The sequence below is a fragment of the Octodon degus genome, unplaced genomic scaffold (genome assembly GCF_000260255.1).
Source record: "Octodon degus isolate 3935 unplaced genomic scaffold, OctDeg1.0 scaffold00019, whole genome shotgun sequence".
Classification (NCBI taxonomy): Eukaryota; Metazoa; Chordata; class Mammalia; order Rodentia; family Octodontidae; genus Octodon; species Octodon degus.
In genome coordinates this window covers 8,595,675-8,604,484 of record NW_004524595.1, presented here as the reverse complement: position 1 = coordinate 8,604,484, position 8,810 = coordinate 8,595,675, and the positions used below count along the sequence as shown (strand labels likewise).

General features: G+C 40.9%; 1 protein-coding gene and 1 pseudogene across 5 annotated transcripts in view; one reads left to right on the top strand and one right to left on the bottom strand.

Annotated features, from left to right (window-relative positions):
* Ubxn2a (UBX domain protein 2A) overlaps positions 1 to 8,810 on the top strand; it is a 50,540-nt gene that overhangs the window by 5,813 nt on the left and 35,917 nt on the right. The window lies entirely within an intron of this gene.
* Positions 3,624 to 5,217, bottom strand: LOC101588037 (annotated as a pseudogene).

The window sequence follows — 8,810 nt, the reverse complement described above, 5'->3', positions numbered from 1 at the left end:
ACATTTTGGCGAGTTTTTCCCGAATTTCTGTCTTAGGTACTGTTGCTTTCCCAGGGTGAAGGACATCAATGACCATTTGTTTCCTTTGAAGAAGCCGGTTGGTCATGAATTTCCGGGTTCGGATAGTTACTGTGTCATTCATGATGGCAACGGAGCCCACTTACTAGATTTTAGTGACTACATGTAAGTTAAACTACTCTGCAAACCATGCAGTCCCTTCTGGCTTTTGATGTCTAAACAGTAAACTTGTATTTATATATTACATATGTTCATGCCATTACAAACCATATTCTAGCTGTTTAATATGTAAAATCTCCATGGCCTTTTTGAGTATGATAGCTAAGGCATGCGCTGCATGTATGCTAACAGTTTTGGACAATAGTTGTCTGAATAGTGAACCAGTTTGTGTTTCTTTTAAGGAGAGGATATAGGAAACTAAAGTTTTGTAAGAATGTTTATCTGTCTTAAGAGATAATTTGTTTTACTGTCTTTTCTAAGATAACTTTTTTTTGTTTTGGGGAAAGTTCAGTTTCATGTCAGTGCTTCTGTTTTAAAGCTTTTCTCAAATTTATTTAAAAGCTTTTTGGGGCCGGGGAGATGGCTTAGTGGAATAAGCACTTCTCTGGCAAGCGCAAGCGCAAGGGCATGAGTTCAATCCCCAGTTCTGCCAAAGGGGGGGTGGGGAATACTAAAGAAAATAAATAAAAGCTTTTTGGCTTATTGCATACTACAGATATTTGTTAAGTTTTAGGAGGTCTCATTTTCCCAGATCAAAGTTACTAAAACTAAATGCTTTCAATAGTAGGAATGATGATGCTTAAATGGCTGGTGGCAAGGTAGCATTTGGAGTAGTATTATATTAACATGTTTGTAAGTGCTTGTTCATTGTGAAAATATGTACTTGATTAAAACCATATGTGGGGACCGGGTATATAGCTCAGAGGCATAAGTGCCTGCGTGGCAAGCACAAATCCTGAGTTCAATCCCTGGTACCACACACAGACACACACAAAATTCATATATGGCTATGGAAACTCCTTTGTATAGTTCAGGATATACAGGTTTTAACATGTACTTAGCTTATTGCATTAAGTTATTATTGCCTTTAGCTTAAAGAATTAAAATTATGTTTAAAGAGATCATTGAATGTTATTTTTTGAAACAACATTTTGTTGCCACTTATAAAAACACTATAGGAGCTGGGGAGATGGCTCAGTAGAATAAGCACTTCCCTGGCAAGCATAAGGGCCTGAGTTCAATCCCCGGTTCCGCCAAAAAATAAAAAAATAAAAACACTATAAATCAGTATTGGGAAAATTTTAATTTCCTAACCTATTGATACAGGAAATAAAGTATGAAAATTTAAACAGAAAAAAACCCAAATAATTGCCAATCAGAAAAATAACATTAAAGAAATTACTGCTTTTGTTATTTTGTAATATCACAGTCCCCCTGCCCCCACTCCCAGGACCTAAAGAATGTAAACACTATATTTTTATTTGAGTTTATATATTTTTAATTTAATTTAATTAAATTAATTAATTTATTTATTTTGCAGAACCGGGGATTGAACTCAGACCCTTGCCATTGCCACGGAAGCGCTTATTCCACTGAGCCATTTCCCTCGCCCCTTTATTTGACTTTAAAGTAGTGATACTTTATTTTATTTATTTATTTTTTTTTGCGGAACCAGAGATTGAACTCAGGCCCTTGCGCTTGCCAGTGAAGTGCTTATTCCACTGAGCCATCTCCCTGGTCCCTTTATTTGACTTTAAAGTAGTGATACTTTATTTCATTTTATTTATTTTTAAAATTTTTTTTATATTTTTTTATTGAGAAATAAATATGAATGAGACAGTTTCACAGCTGATTAATAGGACAGTTTTTATAGTCAATACACTGTACATTGTTATCTTCTTAGTGGTTATCCATAGTACAAGAAGTAGACAGGATATTCTGTCCAAACACTGTTAGTACCCCTCTTTCTTCTCATTGAGTTAAGTGAAAGTAGCTGTAAATTTATCCTATTTTGTATATATAAATACAAAATGATCTTTCCTTTGTATCTTTTTTTTTAAATTGATACTTTATTTTAAGCACATGTTGATCTACGTCTGCACAGCTACCTTTTAGAATCATGAAATAAGGCAAGACTTTCATACCTGTGGCATTGTGTGTTAGTAATACTGACAACATTGTTTGGAGAGTTTGTTTGCAATTCCTTGTCCTCCAATATTTGTTCTACAGCAGACTTTGACCTATGACTTAAAGAGTCAGTATCACTCTCCTTTTCTCCTCTGGGAAAGATTTTAATTACACTGATATCTTTCCAGGCTGCGTGTAAAAAATCAGTTTCCATCTTAGGTTTAGGTGATATGCATCATGACAAGAATGAGCCTGGAGTCATTTTATCAGCTGACTTTTTTGTTTCCTGTCATTTTGCATAGCTTCACATGCTTCCAGTTTTATGTTCAAGTACTTAGCACTGTGACTATATGACATCCCAAGAAGAGGTTTAAAGTCTTGTTTCTAAATGAATACAAACTTTTTTTTTTTCAAACTTTTGACAAATACAAAGACTGCTATATCCTAGTAATAAGCCTTTTTGGTTGGACATTCTTATGAAATTCAACAATGCCAAAGCCACGTTTCACCAACAATAGCAGAAATAAGACTTAACTTGCATTAGTTATGAAAGTTAAGTCTTTAAAAATTTGTAGCCATATCCCCTAATACTAATGCCTATATATGATAGAAGAGGGATACTGCCTGCCTTTTTTTTCTGATCATGAACATGCGACAAAACAAACCAGAACATACTTAATTTTTTTTTTTTTTTTTTGCGGAACCAGAGATTGAACGATTGAACTCAGGCCTTTGCACTTGCCAGGCAAGCGCTTATTCTATTGAGCTATCTCCCTGGCCCTAGAACATATTTAAAATGGCAAGCTGACATATTTATAGACTGTTCTTACTAGCTGTTTGCAGGTCTACAACATAGACATTCAGAATTCATGATTTAGTGGAGCTACTACTGGGCATGTCTGACTAGGTCATGAGCACAGGTCCTGAGCACAGATTCTGTGGTCACAGGGCAGAAGGCATGGGGTCTTCAGAGGAAGAGAGAGGAGCTGTCTAGGTACAGTTGGCACATTCTTCAGAAGTGTTTCAGTTCCGCTTCACCATGGAGGAATTTTGTAAATGCAGTTCTCTGATTAATAATTAATCACGAAGCCTAATTAATAATGCAGATTAGTTCCTAAATTTCTTCACAGTGGAGATCAGCTTAAATACACAAGAATTGTTCTGTCTATTTTTATTCTGACAGTTTTGGAATCCATCCATGAGTTCAATCCATTCCATTCCAGTGTCTTTCATTATGAACCCTCTGGGGATGTGAAGCCTTTGATTCACAGTTTGCGATACAAATACCCTGATACATCTTCTATGTGTTATTAAGTATTTGATTATTATGCTTTTTAAAATTCAGCATCGTTAAACCAAGTTTTTAATTAGTGTGTTGTTTGGAGCAGTTCAGAGTATTATTTTTGTCTTCCTGTTCTTCTTCCCCCTCTTGTCCCAATCTCTTTTTGTTTTGAAAGCAGCGCTCCTAGGGTTGTAACTTATGCTCTTTTTGCATGCAACATTTCAATGAGAAGGCTATTATAGGGGACATCTCCATTCAGGAAAGCACTTATTCTACTGAGCTATCTCCCCAGCGCCATCCATTCAGGTGCTTGTAGTAGGGGTATTCTTTAGCCTGCATGCTAATTGCCTGGATTTCCGGTAGTCCAAGTAGTAGCTGCCCAAATTTCTCTGCTTACTGCGGGTAGTTGCAAAGTGTGTAGTCCATCAGGGCCAAGTTGACTTGTTCCTGAACACCTTCAACCAGCTGGAAGTTTTCGAGGTTTTTGACATTTAAACTAAAGAGCATCAAGAACTTTAGGCACACAAACTCTCACTGATCAAGCTGCAGGGACCGAAGTTTTTCCACTAGCTCCTGTGCATGACACATGAGGTTGTTGAGGGTGGCACCAGCTTGTGATGCTATTATAGAATACTCCACTTGTTGCCTAGTAACCAGGAAGATGTGCCCTTCATTCCCATGTACCACTTGTCGGTAAATGTGGTCGAGGATTAAGAGCTCACTCCTGCAGTTCTGGAGCAGCTTCATTTGGTCATCAACCTTCAGTTCCCGGAAGAAGATGCTACTCCTCGCCTGCTTGATGATGGAGAAGAGGGTTTGGCCTGCCATTTTGCACATGAGCCCAAATAAGCTCAGCTTTTCATGCTTGCTCTGGTTAGCCTGCTCCTGCTGCAGGTAGGCCGAGATTTTGACTTGCACCTGAGGCTCGTCTGGCTCATACTTTAAAAGTTCCAGTATCAGGTGTGGGATGCTTGCTGGAGAGCTGGTCTGGTAATCATCCATGTAGGAATAGGCCATGATGAACTCGGACGAGCCGGTGTAGGGGTCTGGGTACTCAGACTTGATGGCCCTGCTAGGAAAATGGCCATATGTCTGGTAATCTTGCAGGCTGCCCTGAGGTGGCATTGTCATGCTAGTGGGAGATGTGACAAAAGGGGTTCTGTCATAGTCTGTGGGAGGCAAGGCAGCGTGGTTCAGAGGGAGGCCTTTGGAGGCTGAGTGCATGTTCTGAATCACTGACAAGATGGTCAGGTGAGAGGGCATCGCTTGGATCACCTGAGACATGGCTTCTAGCTTAAGTCCATTGGCTCGGATGAGGGCTTTTTTCTGTTGCTTCAGAGCCCTGTCTCTCTTATACATTGGCCCAAACTTACTCCTTCCTCCACGCATTCGATCTGCCCTTACAGCTTCTAGCTTCATTCTAACACTCAGACTTTTGAAATCAACAGTAAGGGCAGCGTTTTTTTTTGTTTTGTTTTGTTTTGTTTTGTCAATTTGGCAATTCTTGTTTTCTTTTTTTTTTTTTTTTCTTGTTTTCTATACATGTATACTACCTTTTATTATTTTGGACTGTTCACTTAAAAAATCCCTTTCAGCTTTCGCAGGTAAGGAGCCCATAATGATACCCAGACACATTTATCACCACACACGGGGCAGAGTTCTTCAAAATCTTCATTGTAGGAGTAATACACCATTTTAAATTGAGACACTTTCATATTCTCCGGCATCTGCCCGGGTTCCCCATGCTATCGAGCCAGTCCCAGGGCTTCCATCTCTACTTTGGGCAGCATAACAGGCGGCTGCCGGCGGGAATGAGGGGGTCGGTGTCAGTCCAGAAGCCCAGCACCTGGAAAGTCTGCTTAGCCCAGCACTCTTCACCCACGCAGGCTGCTATGGATCTGATGTTCAGATTTGCATTGCAGGAGCGGTTTCTTTCCTGAACACATGAAACATGAGTAGCAGACAAACTTTCCCTCGTACCTATGTAGATGAAGCCTCACGTGATGCATCCAGCCACGCAAGCAGTTGGCAACCTTTTATCCTTTAGGCACTTTCAAACCTTTCATCCTCCCCTCTGTATCCTAGAACAGCTTCAGACTTTCTTCAGTTGTCCTGAGTGCTGAGTTTACAGGCATGTGCCACCATACCTGGCTACAGGCCTGCCTGCGCAGCGAGTTTAAGGCTAGCCTCAGTGGGGTCCTGTGGAAAGAAAGAAAGAAAGAAAGAAAGATCAAAAATAACATTTTAATGCCCAAAATTTAGATGCTCAAGAGAAATTTTTTTTTCCTTTTTTAAATTTTTTTTAATTTTAGGGAAGGGTCTACAGGGTGTTTAGGGTCTCATTACTAGATCAGATTCATAGTGATCTGCCTGGTTACAGCCTTCCAAGAGCTGGGATGACAGACGCATGCCACCATGCCCAGTCTCAATTGCCATCTCAGTACACCCCGGGGGTGGGGCTGGCAGGGCAGGCCTGGGGATTGAAACCCTGGCCCCTGAGCCTGCTTGCAGGCACTTTAATCCACTGAGCTATTTTTTTTTTTTTTGGTGGAACCAGAGATTGAACTCAGACCCTTGCACTTGCCAGGGAAGTGCTTATTCCACTGAGCCATCTCCCCAGCCCCTCTACTGAGCTATTTGGCCCTAGAAAATAAATAATATTTCATCTTTATTATGAAAATTGATTTTCCCCCTCAATATTGAGGATATGAACTGGGGGTGCTGTACCACTGAGGTACATCCCCAACCCTTTTTTAAAAAATAGTGTCTGTAGTGTAGCTGGCTTTGACCCAGCTTATGTAACCCAGGCTGGGATTATAGGTATGCACTACCATGTCTGGCTCCAGTCCTTTCTTATTTTTTATTTGAGGCAGTATGACTAAATTGCCCAGAACAACCTTAAATTTGTGATTCTCCTACCTTATCCTCTGGAATAGCTGGGATTATAGACATATACTAACTACCACTGAGGGAAGCACTTATTCTACTGAGCTATCTCCCCAGCGCCTAGGAAATGTATCTTGATCCAGAATTTGAAAGATACTTAGAATTGAATAGGTAGCAGGATGGATTTAGTGTGAACCAAAAAGTGAACCTACTCTATTTGAAACAGTAAAGATCATAGATAAAGTAGGATCTCTGGGAAAAAAAGTTTAGAGTTTACAAATTGTATGTTTTTGTGTGGGGTGCTGTGATGTTTTGATACGTGTTTATATTTTTGAGTGATCAAATCAGACTGATTCACATATCCATAACCTCCTAACAATTATCATTTCTTTGTGGTAAGAATATTCAAAATTTCTCTTTTAACTGTTTTGAAGTAGACAATGTATTATTAATTGTAGAAGATTGTTTTGAATTTTTTTGAAAACTGTTAAGCAAGCAGCCCCATCAGAAGGCAGGGTTCATAAATAGCGTTTTTTTTGTCTGTTATGCCCAGTTTGTATCCCAAATACCTATAATCCTGCCTGAAATAATATCAGGCGTTAAATTAATACACATTTAAATTTATCTATTTATTTATTGGGGTTTGAGTTGTTGGGGGGGGTTTGTTCTTGTTTGTGTTTTTTGTTGTTGTTGTTTGTTTGTTTGTGTTTTGAGACAGAGTCTTGCTATGTAGTCCAGGCTGGCCTTCAACTCTCTCTATATCCCTAGCTTCTAATTTGTAAAGATCCTTTTTCCCCATGCCTCAGCCATTCAAATGCTGGGATTACAGGTGTGTACCACCCTGCCTAGATCTTTAGATTTTTTTAGATAGGTTCTCACTGTGTGATCCAGGTTGGTCTTGAACTCAGAGATCCTCCTGCCTCAGCCAAGATCTTAAGTGCTGGGGTTAAAGGTATGTACTAGCATACCTGGTGTATAATTTTTTGTTTTCTTTTTGAGACAGTCTCACTAGTTTAGGCTGGCCTTGTGCTCACTTTTGTAGCCCCCAGGCTGGTCTCGAACTGCAAGATATCCTCTTGGCTCAACCTCCTGAGTGCTGGGATTACAGATGTACACCACCATGCCCAGTTCCAGGGCCTCATGGTGAACACCTGCACCCACGGCCGAGATGGTGGATTCAGGGATGGTGGCCAGAATGGGGGATCTGGGGCCAACTGTACCATGTGGGGCCAGGGTCCTTGTGCTTGCCAGGTAGGTGCTTATGCCTCTGAGCTATCTCTCCAGCCCCTATACTTTTGTTTTCTTCTTCTTTTTTTTTTTTTGTATTTAGTACAGGGTCTATAGGGTCTACAGGGTTTTACTATGTCGATCGGACTCGTAGTGATCCGCCTGTGGTCAGCCTCCCACGAGCTGGGGCACCACCATGCCCAGTCTCAATGGCTGTCTCAGTGTACCCGTGCTCCAAGGGTGGAGCCAGCAAGGCACACCAGGGATTGAATGGCCGCTGCGCTTATTTTTGTTTTCTTTCTTTTTTTTTTTTTTTTTGCGGAACCGGGGATTGAACTCAGACCCTTGCACTTGCCAGGGAAGCACTTATTCTACTGAGCCATCTCCCCGGCCCCTTATTTTTGTTTTCAAGACGGTCCTGCTGTGTAGTTCAGGCCTGCAGTCCTCCTATTAGCCTTCAGAATGCTGGTATTGGTCGGGGAGATAGCTCAGTAGAATAAGTGCTTGCCTGGCAAGCACATGGTCCTGAGTTCAGTCCCCAGTATCACAAAAAAAAAAGAATGCTGGTATTATAGGCATATATCACCACACCCTATCACTATACCCACAAATAGCCTACTTTCATTCCTTAATCTTTTTTTTTTTTTTTTTTTTTTATTATGTATTTGGTATAGGGTCTCACTACACAGTTACGACTGGTAGTGATCCTCCTGTTTTCAGCCTCACCAGTGCTGGGATTACAGGCATGCCCCACCACACCCAGACTCCATGGCTGGCTGTGTGCACCCTAGGGCAGGGCCAGTACAGCATGTGGTGCCAGGAATCAAATCCTGATCCCTGCACCTGCCTAAGTAGGCCCTTAGTCCACTGAGCTATCTGGCCAGCCCCATTCCTTAAAAATCTTTATGTAACATCTTAGTATAGATTCTCAGTGTTTTCTATTTTAATCTGTGTCTGATGAATCCAGTTCCAGTATTTATGGAGGGAGGTTGGTTGGTTAGTTGTTGTATCAGGCATTGAACCCAAAGTCTCGAACATTCTAGATAAGCCTTCACCACTGAGTGACATCTTCTCTACTATTCTGACTGTCTTTATGGCTATTATCTTTCCTTTTTTTTTTTTTTTTTTTTTTGCTCAGTATACCCCAAGGCTGAGCGCGGGGCTAGTGTAGCCTTTGGTGCTGGCAATCGATTGCAGTCCCCTGCACCTGCCTAAGCTTGCCTACGCAAGCACTTTAGACCACTAAGCTGCCTCACCAGCCCCATATGCC